The sequence below is a fragment of the Ictidomys tridecemlineatus genome, chromosome 5 (assembly GCF_052094955.1).
Source record: "Ictidomys tridecemlineatus isolate mIctTri1 chromosome 5, mIctTri1.hap1, whole genome shotgun sequence".
Lineage (NCBI taxonomy): Eukaryota > Metazoa > Chordata > Mammalia > Rodentia > Sciuridae > Ictidomys > Ictidomys tridecemlineatus.
The window spans coordinates 64839911-64859270 of record NC_135481.1 but is presented as its reverse complement, the minus strand read 5'-3'; the positions used below and the strand labels follow the sequence as shown (position 1 = coordinate 64859270).

Here is a 19360-nt window from a genome sequence, read left to right as displayed (position 1 = left end):
AGTTTAGATTCCCAATGGGAGCTCGGGCCCCTGACAAAGATTGTCATGAGCACAAACCTCATATTGTTTATTTATTTTTTTAGTTTTCGGCGGACACATCTTTGTTTGTATGTGGTGTTGAGGATCAACCTGGGCCGCACGCATGCCAGGCGAGCGCACTACCGCTTGAGCCACATCCCCAGCCCCAAAACTCATATTGTTTTCAGATCATCCTGGTGATGTTTTTGAGCCAGGGGACACAGAAATGTTGACTCAGTACTGTCTCAAGTGCTGTATGTCCAACGTGTTCTCCTGTGGAACTGTTTGATAAAGGCTGGGGCTAGAATCTCTGGGATGGCTATGCTGGCCATCAGAAAATCTCCATCATCCTCCTGGGAGAAAATTTTCTTTTTCAGTCTTAAACCATTTATTTTCATGTTGGGAGTATATTGACTCCCATTCTGTTAGACAGTTGGCCAGGCAGAAGGGCAGCATTTAAACCTATGACTGGATTTTCTTCTCATTTCTTGCAGACAGCAAAACTGGCCTCTCTGTCAGCTCTCTGGTTGGCCTGGAAACCACAGTGTTTCCCTTTCGGTGACCTTGGCAATATATAATCACAACTTTCTTGGGAGCCCACAGTGTATCCAAAAGTTTAAGAATTTCTTGCTCATACATCATGCCTTTTTTTCCTCCTGAGTTAATTAGCCCCTTATCTTTACATAAGGCCCTATGAACATGAAGGATAGAGAACACATATTTTGAGTCTATGTAAATATCCACACAGACTCCTGCTTGTCAACTGAGGTGCTTGAGTCAAAGCCTTAAGTTTTGCTTTTTTGCTGAAGTTCCCTGAGTCAGAGATTCTGTCTCAACAGCAGAGTCCAGAGTGACCACTGCATATCCAGCAAAACATACCCATCTTTTATAAAACTGCTTCATCTGTGAAGTACTCCACATCAGGGTCACTGAGGGCTGATTCTGCCAGGTGTGGTCTGCTGGAGAACATTTCATCCATGACTTGAATACAGTTGTGATCAGGTTGTCCAGGTCCAATGGGCAACAAGGTTGCTGGGTTTAGAGTCTGGATGACTTCCACATGGATACATGGATTTTCACATAACATGCCCTGGTATTGACCGTTAGTCAACCAATTTTGTCCTTTGTCCTCTAACAATGTCAAAACTGAATGAGGAAGTCTGAAAACCAATTTTTGTCCCATAGCCAATTTATCAGCTTCCAACACCAGAAGATCTGTAGCTACAAGGGCCCGTAAACAAGGTGGCCAGTCTTGGGCTACAGAGCCCAGCTATTTGGACAGATGTCCATGTCAAGACTGTTAGACCAGGACGCAAGAAAAGACCACTGACTCCAATTAAAATCAAATTAAAGCAAGCTTATTATTTCGACCGGCCGGGCTGCCTTTCCCTCCCAAAACAGCGAGGAACAAGACAGCAGCCCCACCTTTCCTACAGCCCAGCTTTATAGCCCAGAAAGTTACACAAAGGGGGGTTACAGATAACAGAACTCTGACAAGCATCACACTAATGGTAGTTTACATTTTTTGCTGGCCCCAACATCAGAATTTATGAGGACCATTAGAGCCGCAGAGAGGGTCGTTGTCTGGCCAGGGAAGGCCAATATTTATGAGGTGTCACTAAAGTTTCAGAGAGGGCTGCTGTCTGGTCAGAGAGCCAGGCATGGGTGAGTTCAAGGCACGGGCAGGCATTCCAAGCAGGTTCAGAATTTGCAGTAATTTATAGTAAAGCCGAAATTAGCTTTTCATGGCTTTGTGGCAAGATGGCTCCCAATTTAATAAAAGATCAGGTTGGGTTTATCAAAGACTCCTACAGCCATTCCAGATTATTCATGGACGTACAGAAAGTAAAGCTTTGTGAGGTCAGGGAGCTCTAGTCCAGATGCACTGGGAGTGCTTGTTGAATGTCCTCAAAAGCCTTTTGCTTAGTAGGCCCCCATATTCCAGAATCCCATTCTCCCCCCTTTCTGGCTTCATAGAGGGGCTTGCCATAACTGAAAGTTGGGGATCCATATATGGCTGAATCTCATAGCCCCTGGGAATTATCTAGACTGATGTCAGGTTGAAAGGAATGGAATTGAGCAGATCATCTGTTTCTTTTGAGGCCCAGGGGCTATTGTCTATTCTGTTGCTGAGTCAGATGGCAACCAAAGTATTTGACCTTTTTCTTGATAGATATGGGCTTTTAAGTCAGAGTCCAGTGCTGTCCCAAGGATGGTATACTCAAGCCCCTGGGAGGAACTGCCATTTAGGTAAGGGGAACTTACATAGATCCTCTGGTGCTTTAAGATGCAGAAATTTTTTTGTTATCTCCTGATGCAGGATCTTGACTGCTGGGATTCTCCAATTTTCAAATCTAATGTAAATCTTAGCAGAGATTGATGACCTGGGACATCATTTGTATAAAAGGCACCTATGCCAATCTCGCCATGGGCCATCTGCCAAGGTTGGAGGACAGGTTCCATGCAGGTCCTGGTGTGGCAGCTACATTGTGCTCACCTAGGTGTTGCTCTTTGTCTGTGTGGCTATCTCCTCTTGTCAAGTAGGAGCCTTCTCTAAATGTATATATTAGGTGCCCCACTTGTGTTTTTGTTCACAATGCCTAGGTGCGTGGGGCTCTGTGGCCCTTTCTATTGGTGGCTCACAGCGTGTGGCTTGGAGCCAGGGTGGCATGTCCTTTTGGAGTGTGCACCCTATGGCCCATTATCGGTTATTAATATGAATATATTTCTGGTTCATTTTGGGGCTTGCAGCAGCTGAGCCCTCCTGAGACATTGGGTCCTGTGCATCAGTTGCAGTTGTGTGTGTCTATGGGACCTCTGCCATATTTGTCAATCATCAACTTCTGAGCAAGTGGGAAGAAACTGAAAGGAGGGCCTGGGACAAAAGGCTGGGGGGAAACATTCATCCCTTCTCTGTTCAAGGCTTAGCATTTGAGAATGGCAGTGGGTGCTAGCCTGCTGGGACACTGGAGCCTTCCCCTTTTGTCTGGCCTCGATTTTTTTCCTTATAAACATTTGGACCTTTGGCTTTGTTCTAGTGAGACCCCCCCCTTTGAGTGACCTCTGGGTTTGTGGTGAGGGCAGCTGTAAGGAGATCCATCCTCCTCTTTATCTTTTTGGTCTGCCTGTCTTTGAGCCTCTGGGTCTCTATTGATGAAAACTGTGGTGCCATCTTCATCAGCTCTCTGGCACACTTTTCAGTAAAGCCCTCTAGGTTTGTAATTTTTAGTAAATGTCACTCTGAGCCTGTTCTACAAAGGCTGCATTGGTCACCTGTTGCTTGAGCCTCTGCATCTCTTCCCTGACAAACTTGCATTGTGGCAGCTATGCTTGTATGGTGCCCCTCCTCTCCCGGGCACCTCTGGGCAAGGAGAGGGGCAGCAGCAGCAGTGGCCTACACACTCAGCTCTGAGTCAGTTGGGCACATTTTTTGATCATTACTGCCAGTTTCATAAGGCAGAGGGCCTTAGGCAGATGTGGGTCCCAGAGAAATGTTCAGGACTATCAAAGGTGCAAGAGGGGAGACGCTGGAACAGAGGGGAAGCTTTGCTGGGCTCTGTTTGTCTGCAGATGTGCTCTTGCTTACACTAGGGCTAAGGGCTGGCTCTGATTCCTTCTAACTCTTGGGCACAGTTTCTGTCTTTTTTTTTCCTCTTAGACTTCCTATGAGGGCTTCTTGATATCTCTTTATTTTTTAGCCCTTCTTCTTTGTTGGGGCCCCACCCTAGGTCTGGATAATGGGCTGCATCACATCAGTCATGGCCCAGGGTTTCTCCATGTAGGAGGGAGTGTGATTTTTCCAGCTTATGAGTGCAGTGGTGGTGAAAGGGTGGCACACAAAACTTCCTTGTCTCCCTCAGGTGTTTCCCTCTGGTCATTATGGGCAGGTCCTTGAGTCCCTTGCAAGGGCATCTGGACTGCTCTCATCTAAGTTGTAGCTCTGGTCTTGGGACAAATCTCCCACTTTAATCTGGGAGGTGAAAGAGTCTTTGGTTCTAGGAAGCCATTGGCTGTAAGGATATTACAGAGGAAGGAATAGCCAGTATTGGGGGCCATCATTTGTTGCTTCTGAGGATGAGGGGGCTGAGGGGGAAGTTTGCTGTCCCAGTGGCCTTGGCAATGTTGGGTAGAGTGATACATACGGTGGTGGGTCCTCTTCTGGCTCATGGGGAAAACTGTTTCCCATCTTGTTTTTCCTCCATCAGGTTTTCTGGTTAGTTGCTTTCCTCTGGGTCTTAGAGACCTCTATGCTCCTGGGAAACAACAGCTTGGACTGTCCATCTAGACAGGCTCTCAATCAAGGGGGCTATTTCTGTACTATCTCTTAATAGCAATCAATGTAAGAGAAATGGTTCAGGGACTCAAACAAAAATCAAAATGACCTCAGCAATGACTCTCATCTAAAGATCCTTCTGGTAGCCAGTCCACATCTTGTGGGGGCCATTCGTCATTCAGAGAGTATGCCAGCTTTGTGGAGTGAGTTTCACCCCACTATTACCAGGAAAACCTTCCTAATGGTTTCTAACACACATTTGAGAAGGCTCAGTTTCCTTTGTGTCCCGCCCATGTTCCACCCTGCATCGGTGCCACACATTTAGGATAAGATTCGCTTTGTGTGCCTCCCATGTTCCACTCTGCATTGGTGCCGCACATTTAGGACAAGACTCACATTGTCCATCTCTGGCTGTTCCCCTCACAGGGACCTAGGGCCCTCTTAGCCTTGTGGGTCGGCATCAAGCCCCGACCTGGAGCTTTCACCTAGACGTTGGTTGGTGAAATTCCACCATAGACTGTGTGAGGTGCCATGGAACTGTAGATAGGGACTCCACACTCACTTCGGCTCTCGGGTTGGGTAGGAAACTTTCCCTTTGTCTGTCTCATTCCCATACTTTCAAACACTTTCCCACAGACATGGTCAGAACAAAATTTCTATACTGCCCAAATTCCAACAATTCCAAACCAAACAATAATGGTGTCACGGTTTCCCCTCTGCTCGCTGACCCCAAACACAGACTAATCGGGCAACTCCTAGGGTCTGCTTTAGCTCCAACTACTTTGGAGGATACTCGGAACCCTGCAGAGGTTGGTCAAGCCTCTCTTCCATCTGCTTAGGCCTCAAAGGAGAATTCAGGTGGGCTGCAAAAACAAATAGACCCAGGTCCTATCTGTTCAGTTGGGCAGTGCTCCAAAACCTTAATTCTGGCTCCTGCTGCCTGTGGGTCCCTTTGTGCTCCGGGGTGGCAGCCCCAGGGTGCTGGGTGAGTGGATCCTCCTTCAGGCTAAGAGTGGCCTGGGTGTACCAAGGGAAACACTGTCCTCCACAGTCTCCTGGAAGCCAGTACCCGGAGACAAGAGAGGCAGAATAGCCTTCCCTACCTGCTCTGTCATCTGGATCGCCAAAAATGTTGTAGGGACAAATGAGGCAAGGCACCGAAAATAGCAGAAAACAGTTTTATTTGGCTGCAGCCAGGCTCAAAGGGCACAGCTTTTGCTATAATCAATCAATCCCATGAGTCCCGAGTTCAGGTAGTTTCAGAATTTTATACACAGCATGTAAGTTGGGGGGCGGGTCTCAGAAGTTCACAGTCTGCAGAAGTTCACAGAAAAGCAGCTTTTTCTTTTACTGTTTTGGGCAAGTTAACTCTTCAAGGACAACACCTGAGAAGGGGAGAGCTTCTTTTTTCCATTTTTTTCCTCTCCCTGCCAGTTGTCCATGGAGCCCAGTTGGTAACATATCTTAAAAATGTAGACATCTTTGTGAAGCCCAGCTCAAGGCCAGAGGCCTTGTTTGCACATTTCTACAAACTACTATACTGGATATGTTTGTAAAAAACTAGTAAGGGGGTGTCCTGCAGCTGGAGTGCTGGTATCTTCTCTGCCACTGGCCAAGTAAAACAGGGCAACAGGAAAATAGGAAGTTTATCTACATTGAACTCTTTTGCAGAGACTCTTTTGCTGACAGTCCTAAAATCAGCCTTGGTGAAGAGTTCTGGAGAAGTCCAGTTAAGACTTTTCTGTGGAGAAAGGTGGTAACACTTCAATGTAAGGAGAACAGAGGGGAGGCACAGGAGAGGGCCCCATAAAGGGGTTTGAAATCAAGGGAAAGGGACAGAGTCCTGGAGAAGGGTGGCCTCAAGCAAAAATCCAGGCCCAGGAATGGAGAGCCAAGTGCATCGGCCCAGGCAGGGGTCTAGTGAACACAGACAGAGCTAGGGAGGGGAGGGAAAGGAGAAAGGGGAGTGAGTGTTGCAGGGAGAGGAGGGCTCAAGGCCCAGGTCCACTGATGGGTGTCAGGGCTGGGGAGCAGGGCCCAGGCTGAGAGAGGCGAAAGGGTCCAGAAAAAGGGGAAGGGCTACATTTTCCCAAAGAGAGCCCCCAGGGCCAAAAGGCCAGGTCCAGTCCCCTGGCCCTGGTGAGCATCCTAGTAAAGAGATCAGGAGAATGGGCACAGCAGGGACAGAGACAACACAAGGTCTCAAGGAAGGCATAGCAGGAAGTGGCGGAGGACCCCTATTGTGGGTGGGGGCAAGCAAGGATACCAGGCTAGGGACCTAGAGGAAGGCCCTGTCCTGAAAGAGTGGGGAAGGCCAGGGTTGGGCAGACGGGCAGCACTATGATTCTGCTGTGCAGGGAAGCCAAGGGGAGCAGGGAAACAGTCCAAGCGAAGGGCCCCCGTCCAAGCCCAGGGAAGTAAAGAGCCAGAAGGGCCACCAGAGGCTCAAGTGAGGAGACAGGCCAGGAAATGGAGAGACAAGGGCCAGGGCTGGGGCAGAGGGCTCAGGACAGTAGACATGGCTGAGGAGGGAAGACGGGATCCGGCAGTGGGGAGGCAGGCTCCAGGCCCAGGGCCACTGCCAGGTGTCAGGGTTCCAGTTGCAGGACCAAGGGCCCAGGGAGATCAAGAGGCCCAGGCGAGGGACAGGTCTGTCTTTCATGAGGTGCCCTACCCAGATGAGAATCAAGAGCCAGGAACCGGGCCAAGGGGGCCTAGCAAGGGACGGGGGCACAGCAGGGGGTCACAGTGGGTGCAGAGAAGGGCAAGAGCCAGGACCCAAGCCAGGATACCAGGCAATGGGCCAATCCCACCAAAAAAGCAATAGAAATCCAAGAAGCAGGAGGCCAGCACTCGAGGGGAAAGTGCGAATGGAAGGAGAGGAAGGGTTGGTGCTAGGATGTGGACACAGAGGGCAGCGCAAAGGGCACCCAGTGGAGCGCCTAAGGGGCCCAAGCAAGGGACCCCAGGTCATACCCAATGCAAAATGACACCTCACGACACCATACAACACGCAGAACGCGGTCTGGAGCTCAGGTAAGCAGTCAGGCATGGAAACTGGAGCACAAAACATCAGGGTTGGGGAGGGCTGGGTTGGGGTAGGGGCAGCATGCAAGGCTAGATAGTAGGGGAGGGAAGAGAGATGATCGCATAAGGCAAGGTCAGCGGAAGGCCCAAGTCCACTGCCAGGTGTCAAGGTTTGAAAGGCGAATGGGCCCAGGCGAGGGGCAAGGCTGGGTTTCCCATAGGGAACCTTCAGGGCGCAGTGGCCGGCCACTTCCATTCCTCTGACCCAGGTGAGTAGAACCTCACAGAGAGACTGGGACCAAAGGAGGGCCAAAGTGAGGGGATACCAGAATTGGGGGTGGGTCGGTGGGGAGCCAGGACCCTTTTGAGGATCCCAGGCTAGGGAGAAACAGGGGGAGGGTCGGGTCTGGGCAATGCCAGGATACCACAGTACAAGGGGAACAGAGGGGAGGCACAGGAGGGGGCCGGAAAAATGGATCTGAAATCATGGGACAGGGACAGGATCCTCCATAAGGGCAGCCAGGGCTTCAAGCAAGGGACGAGGCTAAGGAATGGAGAGCCAAGTGGCAGGACCTAGGCCAGTGTCTCATGAAAACAGACAGGGCTGGGGAGAGGAGGGAGAATAGAAATGGTAGCGGGTGGCGCGAGGAGAAGAGGGATCAAAGACCAGGTCCACTGCTGGGAGTCATGTTTGAGGAACAGGGCCTGGGCTGAGGGAGGCCAAAGTGCCCAGGCAAGGGGCAGGGCTACATTTTCCCAAAGGGATCCCAAAGGGCCAAAAGGCCAGGTTAAGTCCCCTGGCTCTGGTGTGCATCCTAGTAAAGGGATCAGGATCCTAGTAAAAGGGATCAGGGGCAGGGACAACAGGAGGTCCAAAAGAGGGTACAGTGGAATATGCCAGAGGATGGGTGTTGTTGGGTTGGGGGCCAGGACCCCTGCAAGGAGACCATGCTAGAGACCTAGGTGTGGTTTCATGCCAGGGCAGAGCAGGGAAGGGCAGGACAGGGCAGGTGGGCAGCACTAGCATTCTGCAGGGAAGGGAAGAAGAAAATCTGCCCAAGCAAGGTGTACAAATTCAAAGTCCAGGGACACAGGGAGCAAAAGGGGCACCGGGGTCTCCAGGGAGGAGCCAGGCCAGCAAATGGAGAGCCGAGGGCCAAGGCTGGGCAGGGGGCTCAGGACAGTAGACAGGGCTTGGAGGGAAGGCAGGGGATGCGAGAGGTGACAAGCAGTCTTGAGGCCCAGGGTCACTGCCAGGTGTCAGGTTTCCGTGTTCAGGACCAAGGGCCAAAGGAGAGCAAGAGGCTCAGGGGAGGGGCAGGGCTGTGTTCCCATAAGGTGCACTGGCCCAGATGAGAATCCAGAGCCAGGGAACGGGCAGAGAGGGCCTGGCAAGGGACGGGGCCCAGGAAGAGGGCAACTGGAGGGCTCCACGTGAGGTCGTGGTGGGTGTGGAGAGGGGCAAGAGCCAGGACCCAAGCAAGAAACCCAGGCAAGGGTTCCACCTGATCGACAAAAAATGAGGGACCCAATGAGCAGGAGGCTCCCGCACATGCCCAGGTAAAGCACAAGGGAATGGGGAGAAAGGGGCAATGTGAGGAGTCAGAGTCAGCTGGAAGCTTACACAGGGCAAACCAAGCGGAGCACACTAGGGGGCCTAAAATGGAATGATACCAGGCGATGCCACAGGACTCGGGAACATGGTCAGGGGCTCAGTTGAGGGTCAGGGTCAAGGAGGGCTGGGTTGGGGTTGCAGCAGCATGGAAGGCCAGAGGGAAGGGAGGGAAGGGAGGGAATGGCTCAGGGCATGGCTGGTGCAAAGCACATTTCCACTGCCAGGTTTGGTCCCAGGGTTCTGGCTGCAAGGGGGACCCAGGCAAGGGGCAGGGCTGTGTTTCCATAGGGAGATTTCAGGATGTAGAGACCAGCCAATTTCACTCCTCTACCCCAGGTGAGTAGATCCTCAGAAAGGGACCAGAACCAAAGGAGGGGACTGTGAGGACATACCTTTCCTCCAGACATGGGGGAGTGGTTTTGGTGGGGAGCAAGAACCCAATCAAGGAGCCCAGTCTAGGGAGAAGCTGTGGGAGGGGAGTGCCAGGATACCACAGTACAAGGAAAACAGAGGGGAGGCATATGGGGGCTCCGATTAAAGAGCCTGAAGTCAAGGTACATGAGCAGGATCCTCAGGAAGGGCGGCCAGGGGCTCAAGCAAGGATCCAGACCCAGGAATGAAGAGCCAAGTGCAAGGGCCAGGGCCAGGGGTGCATGAAAAAGGACAGAGCTGGTGAGGGGAGGGAGGGAAGGGAGGGAGCTGGTGGCACAAAGGAGGGAGGCTCAAGGCCCAGGCCCACTGCAGGGTGTCAGTGTCGGGGAGCAGTGCCCAGGCTGAGGAGGCCAAATGGCCTATGCAAGGGGAAGGGCTATGTTTTACAAAATGGAGCCTGTAGGACCAAGAGGCCAGGTCCAGTCCCCTGGTCCTCATGAGCATCCTGAAAAAGGGATTAGGAAAAGGGTTGCGGCAGGCACAGGGACAACAGGAGAGCACAAAATGGCACAGCATGAAGGGCCAGAGGACTGGGGAGGGTGGCGTGGGTCCCAGGACCCAAATGAGGAACCCAGGTTAGGTACCTAGAAGAAGATCCATTCCAGGGAAGAGCACAGAATGAGCAGGGCTATGAAGGTGGGGCTGCACTAGGATACTGTGGTACAGAGAAGCCAAGGGGAAGTGGCCCCAGTGAGGGGCTCGCATACAAAGCCCAGGGTCGCAAGGAGCAGGAAGGGCCCACAGAGACTCAAGCGAGGAGCCAGGACAGGGCTGGAAAGCCAAGGGCCAGGACTGGGGCAGGGGTCTCAGGAAAGTAGACAAGGCTTGGTAGGGAAGGCAGGGGATCCGGCAGGAGGAGGCAGGCTCCAAGCCCAGGGCCACTGCCAGGTTTAAGGATTCTGGGGGAAGGACCAAGAGCCCAGGGAGAGCAAAGGGCCCATGTCAGGGGCAGGGCTCTCTTTCCAATAAGGCGCACTGGCACAGATGAGAATCCAGGCCAGGGACCAGGCCAAGGGATCCTGGCAAGCTAAAGGGGCCAGGAGGAGTGTGATGGGAAGGCACAGCCGGGGGTCGCAGTGGGTGTGGAGAGAGGCAAGAGCCAAGACCCAATCCAGGAGCCCAGGCAAGGGACCCACATGACTGACTGAGGATGACGAACCCAAGGATCATGAGACCTGCGAGCACCATAGCAAAGCACAAGGGGAAGAGTAGTAAGGAGCAGAACAAAGATGATGACACAGAGCAAGGGACATCCAGGGGGCACTCTAGGGGGCCCAAGCAAGGGGCCCCCTGGTGAGACCCGACACGGAGTGATGCCATGCTAATACATGTGACACTGAGAAACACTGTCAGGCATCAGGCGAGCAGTAAGGCTCAGGGACTGGAGCACAAAGGGTATGGCTTAAGGAGGGCTGGGTTATGGTAGGGGCAGCATGTAAGGCCAGAGGGCAGGGTGGGAAGGGAGGCGATAACTCAGGGCTAGGTCGGTGCAAGTCCCACGTCCACTGCCAGGCGTCAAGGTTCTGGCATCCAAGGGAACCCAGGAGAGGGGCAGGTCTGTGTTTCCCATAGGGAGCCTTTAGGGCATAGAGGCCAGCCAATACCACTCTGCTGCCCCCGGAGAATAGATCCTCAGAAGGACCTGGACTAAATGACGGCCAAATGAGGGCACTGTGCAGGTATACTTGGCGTGTGGAGGTGGGGGTGTCGGTGGGGAGCCAGGACCCATTCAAGGAGCCCAGGCTAAAGAGAAGCCATGGGAGCAGAGGGTCTGGGCAGTGCCAGGATACCACAGCACAAGGAGAACAGAGAGTAGGCTCAGGAGGGAACTGAGAAAAGGGGCCTGAAATTAAGCGAAAGGGACAGGGTCCTGGAGAAGGGCAGCCAGGAGCTCAAGCAAGGAGCCAGGCCCAGAAATGGAGAGCCAAGTGTCAGGACCTAGGCCAGTGTGCATGAAAAGGGATAGGGCTGGGGAGGGGGGAGAGGGGTAAATGGGGTGTGGGCGGCACAGGGAGAGGTAGGCTCAAGGCCCAGGTCCACTGCTGGGTGTCAGGGTTCAGGAGCAGGGCCCTCGCTGATTGAGGGCAAAGGGCCCAGACAAGGGGCAGGGCTAGGTTTTCCCAAAGGAAGCCCACAGGGCCAAGAGGCCAGGGCCAGTCTTCTGGCCTCAGTGAGTATCCTGAGAAAGAAATCAGGAAAAGCGGCCTGGCAGGGACAGGGACGCCAGGAGGGCCAAAGGAGGGCACATCTTGAAGGGCTAGAGATGTGGGTGGAATGTGGGCCAGAATACAAGCAAGGAACCCAGGAAGGGACCTAGAGGAGGGCCCAGGCCAGGGGAGAACAGGGAAGGGCGGGGCTGGTAAGACGGGCTGCAGTAGGGTATTGCAGTACGAGAAAGCCAAGGGGAGCAGGGAAGCAACCCTAGAGAGGGGCCCTCACACCAAGCCTAGGGAAACCTGAGTAAGAAGGGCCACCAGAGGCTCAAGCAAGGAGCCAGGCCAGGGAATGGAGAGTCAAGGGCCAGGGCTGGGGAAGGGGACTCAGGAAAATGGACAAGGCTAGGGAGGGAAGGCAGAGGATCTGGCAGTGGGGAGGCAGGCTCCAGGCCTAAGGCCACTGCCAGGTGTCAGGGTTCCAGGGGAAGGACCAAGTGACCAGCGAGAGTAAGAGGCCCAGGTGAGGGACAGGGCTCTGTTTCCTATAAGGCGCCCTTGCCCAGAAGAGAATTCAAGGCCAGGGGACTGGGTAAAGGCGGCTGGCAAGGGAAGGGGGCCAGGATGAGGGGGATGGGAGGGCATGTCTGGGGGTTGTGATGCGTGTGGAGAGGGCAAGAGCCAGGACCCAAGCCAGGAGCCCAGACAAAGGAACAACCCGACCAACCAAGGATGAAGGACCCAAGGAGAAGGAGACCCATGAGCACCAGGAAAAAGCGCAAGGGGAAGGGGAGTAAGGAGCGCGTGAGGATGAAGAGACAGCCGGCTGCATAAGAATCACCGAGGGGAGAGTGCTAGGGGACCCAAGCAAGGTGCCCCCAGGTCAGACCCGACACTGAGCAATGCCACGCTAAACCACATGACACTGAGGATCACGGTCAGAGGCTCAGGCGAGCGGCCAGGCCCGGGGACTGTAGCACAGAGTCAGGTTTTGGGAGGGCTAGCTTGGGGTAGGTGTAGCATGCAAGGCAAGAGGTCAGAGGAGGGAAGAGGGATAGGTCAGCCCAAGTCCCAACTCCACTGCCAGTCATCAAGGTTCAGGCAGCAAAGGGGACCCAGGCAAGGGGCAGGGCTGTGATTCCCATAGGGAGCATTCAGGGTGCTGAGGCCGGCCAAATCCACTCCTCTGTTCTAGGTGAGTAGATCCTCAGAAGGACCTGGACTAAAGGAGGGGCAAAAGGATGCATGGTGAGAGGATACCTGGTGTGCAGAAGTGGGGAGCTCGTTTGGGAGCCGGAACCCATTTGAGGAGCCCAGGCTAGGGAGAAGTAGGGGAAGCAGAGGGTTCCATCAGTGCCAGGAAACCACAGGACAAGGGAACAGAGGGGGCACAGGAGTGGGCAAGAAAAAGGAGTCTAAAACCAAGGGACAGGGACAGGGTCCTCGAGAAGGGCAGCTAGGGCCTCAAGCAAGGAGCCAGCCCAATATTGGAGAGCCAAGTGCTAGCACCTGGGGCTGGGTGAATGAAAAGAAACAGGGCTGGGAATGGGAGGGAGGGGAGAAAGGGGAGTAGGTGGTGCAGGGAGACAAGGGCTCAAGGCCCAGGTTCACTGCTGGGTGTCAGGGTTGAGAAGCACTGGCCAGATTGAGGGAGGCCAAAGGGCCCAGGCAAGGGGCAGGCTTCCATTTTCCCAAAGGGAGCCCACAGTGCCAAATGACTAGGTCCAGTCCCTTTGCCCTGTTGAGCATCCTAGGAAAGGGATCTGGAAAAGGGGCCCAGCAGGGACATGGATGACAGGAGAGCAGAAGGAGGGCACATTGTGAAGGGCCAGAGGAAAAGGGTTGGTGGGGTGAGAGCCAGGACCCCAGAAAAGAACCCAGGCTAGGGACATAGAGGAGGGCCCAGGCCAAGGGAGAATAGGGCAGGGCGGGGCCAGGCAGGTGGGCAGCACTAGGGTTCTGAGATTCAGGGAAACCACCAGGAGCCGGAAGATGCCCAAGCCAGGGGACCTCAGTCTAAGCTCAGGGAACCACGGAGCAAGAAGGGCCCCAGAGGCTCAAGCCAAGAGCCAGGCCAGGGAATGGAGAGCTAAGGGCCAGTGCTAGGGCAGGAAGCTCAGAACAGTGGACAGGGATGCAGAGGGAAGATAGGATCCTCGCGCAACCCCATTCTCTCCTTCCCCTCGCACTTTCCCCTGGCGCTCGCGGGTCTCCTGCTCTTTGGGTCCCTCATCCTCGGTCAGTTGGGTTGGTCCCTTGCATGGGCTCCTGGCTTGGATTCTGGCTCTAGACCCTCTCCATACCCACTGCAACCACCACCCGTGCCATCCTGTCGCCCTCCTACTGGCCCCCTTCCCTTTCCAGGCCCTGTCCATTTCATGCACCATGGCCCAGGCCCTCGCACTTGGCTTTGCATTCCTGGGCCTGGCTCCTTGCTTGGGCTCCTGGCCGCACTTTTTTTGGAGGACCTTATAACCGACTCTTGATTTCATGCCACTTTTTCCAGCCCCCTCCTGTGCCTCCCCTCCCTTCGTGTGCTGTAGTATCCTGGCACTGCCCGGACCCTCCATTTGCCCTGCTTCTCCCTAGCCTGGGCTCCTCCAGTGGGCCCTGGCTTCCTACAGACTCCCCGCCTACTTCCAAAGGCTAAGTATCCCCTCACTGTGTTGGCCCTCCTTTGGCCCAGGTCCCTCTCTGAGGATCTACTCACCTAGGGCACAGAAGTGGAATTGGCTTGCCTCTGCACCCTGAATGCTCTCTGTTGGAAACACAGCCCTGCCCCTCCCCTAGGTCCCCATCATAGCTATAAATTTGACACCTGGCAGTGGAGGTGGGACTTGCACCTACCTAGCCCTGAGTGATTGCCTCCCTTCCCTCCTCTGCCCTCTCGCCTGGCATGCTGCCCCTACCCCAACCCAGCCCTCCCTAACCTTGACCCTTTGCGCTCCAGTCCCTGGGCCTGGCCACCCTCCTGAGGCCCTGACCGCATTCCACGTGTCCTTTGGCGTAGTGTGGCGTCTCTTGGTGTTGGCTCTGAGCTGGAGGCTTCTTGTTTGGGCCCCCTATCACGCTCCCCTTGGTGCTCCTTGTGCCTCCCTCTGTCTCCTGGTCCTTGTGCAGCACCTTCCTCCCCTTCCCCTCTAGCTTTTCCCTGACTCTTGCATGTATCCTGTGCTTTGGGTCCCTCATAGTGTGGGTTGGTTGTTCCCTTGCCTGGGCTCCTGGCTTGGGTCCTGGCATTCGCCCCTTTGTGCACCCAACGTGACTCCCCGCATTGGCCTCCCCTCATCCTCCTCCTGGCCCCCTTCCCTTGCCTCCTGTGCCAGGTCCCCGGTCCTGGATTCTCAACTGGGCCAGGATGCCTCATGGCAAACTGAGCCCTGCTCCTCGCCTGGGCCCCATTCTCTCCCTGGGCCCTTGGTCCTACACCCAGAACACTGACACCTGGCAGTGGCACTCTGACTAGGGCCTGCCTCCCCACTGCTGGATCCCCAGCCTTCCCTCCCAAGTCCTATTCACTGTCCTGAGCCCCCTGCCCCAGCCCTGACCCTTGGCTCTCCATTCTCTACCCAGTCTCCTTGCTTGAGCCTCTGGTTGCCCTTTTTGCTCTGTGAATATGTCTCTGGGGTTTTTCTGAGGGTCCCTTACTGGGGACAATTCTCTGCTCCCCTTGGCTTCCCTGTAGTGCAGTACCCTAGTGCCTCCCAGCCTGCCCGGCCCTGACCTTCCCTGCACTCTCCCCTGGCCTGGCCCCTCCTGTAGGTACCTAACCTGGGCTGCTGGGTCCTGCCTCCAACTCCATCCCACCCATCCTGCAGACCTTCAGGCTATGCCCTCCATCAACCCTTCTGTCATCCTTGTCCCTGCCAGGCCAGCTTTCCTGATCCCATTTTCAGGATGCTCACCCGGGCCAGAGGACTTAACCTGGCCTGTTGGCCCTACGGGCTCCCTTTGGGAAAATGGAGCCCTGCCCCTTGCCTGGGCCCTTTGGCCCGCCTCAGCCCAGGCCCTGCTCTTGAACCCTGACACCCTGCAGTGGACCTGGGCCTTAAGCCTTCTTCCCCTGGTGCCACCTGCTCCCGTTTCTCCCCTCCCGCCCCTCCCCATCCATGTTCCTTTTCATTCACCCAAACCCAGGCTCTCCATTACTTGGCCTGGCTCCTGCTTGAGACCCTGACCGCCCTTCTCGAGGACCTGTCCCTGTCCCTTGGCTACAGGCCCTGTTTACTGGCCCCCTCCTGTGCTTCCCCTCTGTTCCCCTCATGCTGTGGTATCCTGGCACTGCCCAGACCCTCTGCTCCCCCTGCTTCTCCCTAGCCTAGGCTCCTCGAATGGATACTGGCAGCCAGCCAACCATCCCCCGCTGCGACTTCTGCACGCCAGGTATCCCCTCACAGTACCCTCTTTTGCCCCTCCTTTGGTCCAGGTCCCTCTCTGAGGATCTACTCACCTGGGGCCAAGGAGCAGAATTGGCTGGCCTCTGTGCCCTGAATGCTCCGTATGGGAAACACAGCCCTGCCCCTGGCAGCTTGAACCTTGAGGCCTGGCATGGGACTTAACATGGGACTTGCTCCAACCCAGCCCTGAGCAATCCCCTCCCTTCCTTCCCCTGTCCCCTTGCCTTGCATGGTGTCCCTACCCCAACCCAGCCCTCCCTAATCCTATCCCTTTGTGCTCCAGTCCCTGGGCCTGGGCGCTTGCCTGAGCCCCTGACCATATTCCTCATGTCCCTTGGCATAGCATGGAGTCTCTTCGTGTTGGGTCTGACCTGGGGGTCCCTTGCTTAGGCCCCCCAGTGGGCTTCCCTCTGTCTCCTGGTCCTCGTGCAGCCCCTTCCTACCCTTCCCCTCATGTTTTCTCCTGGCGCTCATGCATCGGGTCTCCTGCTTCTTCTCATCACCATAGGTTGGGTGGGTCTCTTGCCTTGGCTCCTGGCTTGGGTCCTGGCTCTCGTCCCTCCACACACCCATCCTGACCCCCAACCGTGCCCTCCCGTCCCCCTCCTCCTGGCCCCCTTCCCTTGCCAGGCCTCCTTTGCCAGGTCCCTGGCCCTGGATTCTCATCTGAGCCAGAGCGCCTTATGAGAAACACAGCCCTGCCTCTAGCCTGGGCCCCTTGCTCTCCCTGAGTGCTTGGTCTTGCACCAGGAACCCTGACACCTAGAGGTGACCCAGGTCCTGGAGCCTGACTGGCCCCTGCTGGATCCCCTGCCCTCCCTCCCACATCTTGTCCACTGTCCTGAGCCCCCTGCCCAAGCCCTGGCCCTTGTTTCTCCTTTTCTTGGCCTGGCTCCTTGCTTGAGCCTCTGCTGGCCCTTCTTGCTCCATGCTTTTCTGGGCTTTTTCTGAAGGCGCCTCTCTGGGGCCGCTTCCCTGCTCCCCTTGGCTTCCCTGTACTGCAGGACTCTAGCGCAGCCCAGACCCTCCCTGCTCTCCCCTGGCCTGGGCCCTCCTCTAGGTCTCCTGCCTGGGCTCCTTCCTCGGGTCCTGACCCCCACCATCCCCACACCCGTCCTGGGGCCCTTCAGGCTGTGCCCTCCTTTAGCCCTCCTGTTGTTTCTGTCTCTGCCTGGCTCACTTTCCTCATACCCTTCCCAGGATACAAACTCGGGCCAGGGGACTTGACCTGGCCTCTTGGCCTTGCAGCTCCCTTTGGGAAAATGAAACCCTGCCCCTTGCCTGGGCCCTTTGGCCTCCCTCAGCCTGGCTCATCCTGACACCCTGCAGTGGACCTGGGCCTTGAGCCCTCCTCCTCCTGTGCCACCTGCTCCTCTTTCTCCCCTCTCGATCCATGTCCCTTTTCATTCACTCAGGCCCAGGTGCTAGCACTTGGCTCTCCATTACTGGGCCCAGCTCCTTGCTTGAGCCCCTGGCCTCCCTTCTTGAGGACCCTGTCACTATCCCTTGGTTTCAGACCCCTTTGCCAGCCCACTCCTGTGCCTCCCCTTTGTTCCCCTCATCCTGTGGTATCCTGGCACTGCCCAGACCCTCCGCTCCCCCTGCTTCTCCCTAGCCTAGGCTCCTCAAATGGATACTGGTAGTCCACCCTACCTCCGCACTCCAGGTATCCCCTCACAGTACCCCCTTTTGCCCCTACTTTGGTTCAGGTCCCTCTCTGAGGATCTACTCACCTGGGGCAGAGGAGCGGAATTGGCTGGCCTCTGTGCTCTGAATGTTCCCTATGGGAAACACAGCCCTGCCACTTACCTGCATCCCCTTCGCAGCCCGAACCTTGAGGCCTGGCAGTTAACATGAGACTTGCTCCAATTCAGTCCTGAGAGATCCCCTTTTTTCCCTCCCCTTGCCATCTCACCTTGCATGGTGTCCCTTCCCCAACCCAGCCCTCCCTAACCATGACTCTTTGCACTCCAGTCCCCGTGCCTGGGCACTTGCCTGAGTCCCTGACCATGTCCCTCATGTCCCTTGGCATACCATGGAGTATCTTTGTGTTGTTGCCAATGCTACAAATATGGTGCCTATACTTCAAATGAGAACTAGAGTAGAGTAATGAGCTGACCCCTGCAAAACTTCAGGAGATCTATACCAGAGTGGTACTATCTTATGTGTATATACCTTAATAGGTATTCTAAAAGGTCTGGAAAGCCAAAATCAGCTAGTTTCATTGTTCTTCATCATAAATAAGAGGTTTTAAGTCTCTGTAAAGAACTTCTAGAGTGACAAAACACAATATCCTGAAGGATTTGATACAAGTAACTCTTAACAAGTGAAGAATCTTTGAACTGACCAGGAGGAATAGAATCCAAGTATTTCTTGAGATCCATAGAAAGAAATTCAATAGAGAAATTTCCTGACTTGCAGTACTAGGAAGCCCTACCTCTTCACTTTCTAGTCTGATTTTCTTCATGGCTACCACTTGACCTGTTGTTTTGTGTCTACCCTTATATACAACTCCATAAGTACCTTCCCCAATTTTCTCTATTTTGGTATGGTCTTCCACAGTTACTCTATAGGTAGGGTAGATCTCAGCTTATTGTCCCATGATGGCTACAGTGGCAGCTACCATGTTCATAACTCCACACTCAACTTCCAAGCACCAGCTTTGCAGCCAAGTGCCCAAGGTCAGTAGTTTTAATGTAAAATCCAATGATGACCAAAACAGACTTCACTCACTTAGACTTTCCTATTGCTGATAGTCAGTCATCCCTTGAACCCCCTACTAGGGATGCTGCATTTAGATCACCACATAAAATTTCTTCACCATATGCAGGATATTGAATTTCCTCAAGCTATATGTTTGTCAGTCCCAGCTGTCCTGGAGCTCTTGGGCCTTTCATATACCTCCCATGATGTCCCTGGAATGATGGCCATTCCCAGGACTACTAGTGGCATACTTACATACTTGTTGCATGTGTCATCAATGAAATAAAGTATTCTTGGCATCATCTTCTGTGTTCTTTCCACTACCATGTTAACTTCTTTCAAGGTGAGCAAATAAGAGCCCTTCTGAATCTGTCTTATTTGTTTGGTACACATAGCAGCTGCTAGTTTGGTTTTTACATCTACATTTAAATGCCTTTTTATTGGGCCTACATTTGTCAATCTTCCAATGTTCCCTCTAACCCCTGTGGTCACCTTGAAACAAAGAATAAAACAAAGAATAAAAACTATTTCTTGATTTAGCTGCAGTTCCAAGGAAGCTAAAACTGGAATGTTCTCTGGCTAGCACAGCCCAGCTAAATCTACATATGTATATCACCTTGCTTTTGTTTCCATAAATTGTAACTGCTTCTGTGGGACCATGATAAACCCAGCCTAATTCCCTCTTAAGATTGAGGGCCATTTAATCACAAAAGCATGAAAAGTTGATTTCAGCTTTAGTATA

The 19360-nt window shown here is 54.2% G+C and overlaps 1 pseudogene; it reads right to left on the bottom strand.

The window, feature by feature from the left end:
- Positions 1–904: 904 nt before the first annotated feature.
- LOC110597878 (cyclin-dependent kinase 1 pseudogene) lies at positions 905–18945 on the bottom strand (annotated as a pseudogene).
- Positions 18946–19360: the final 415 nt, after the last annotated feature.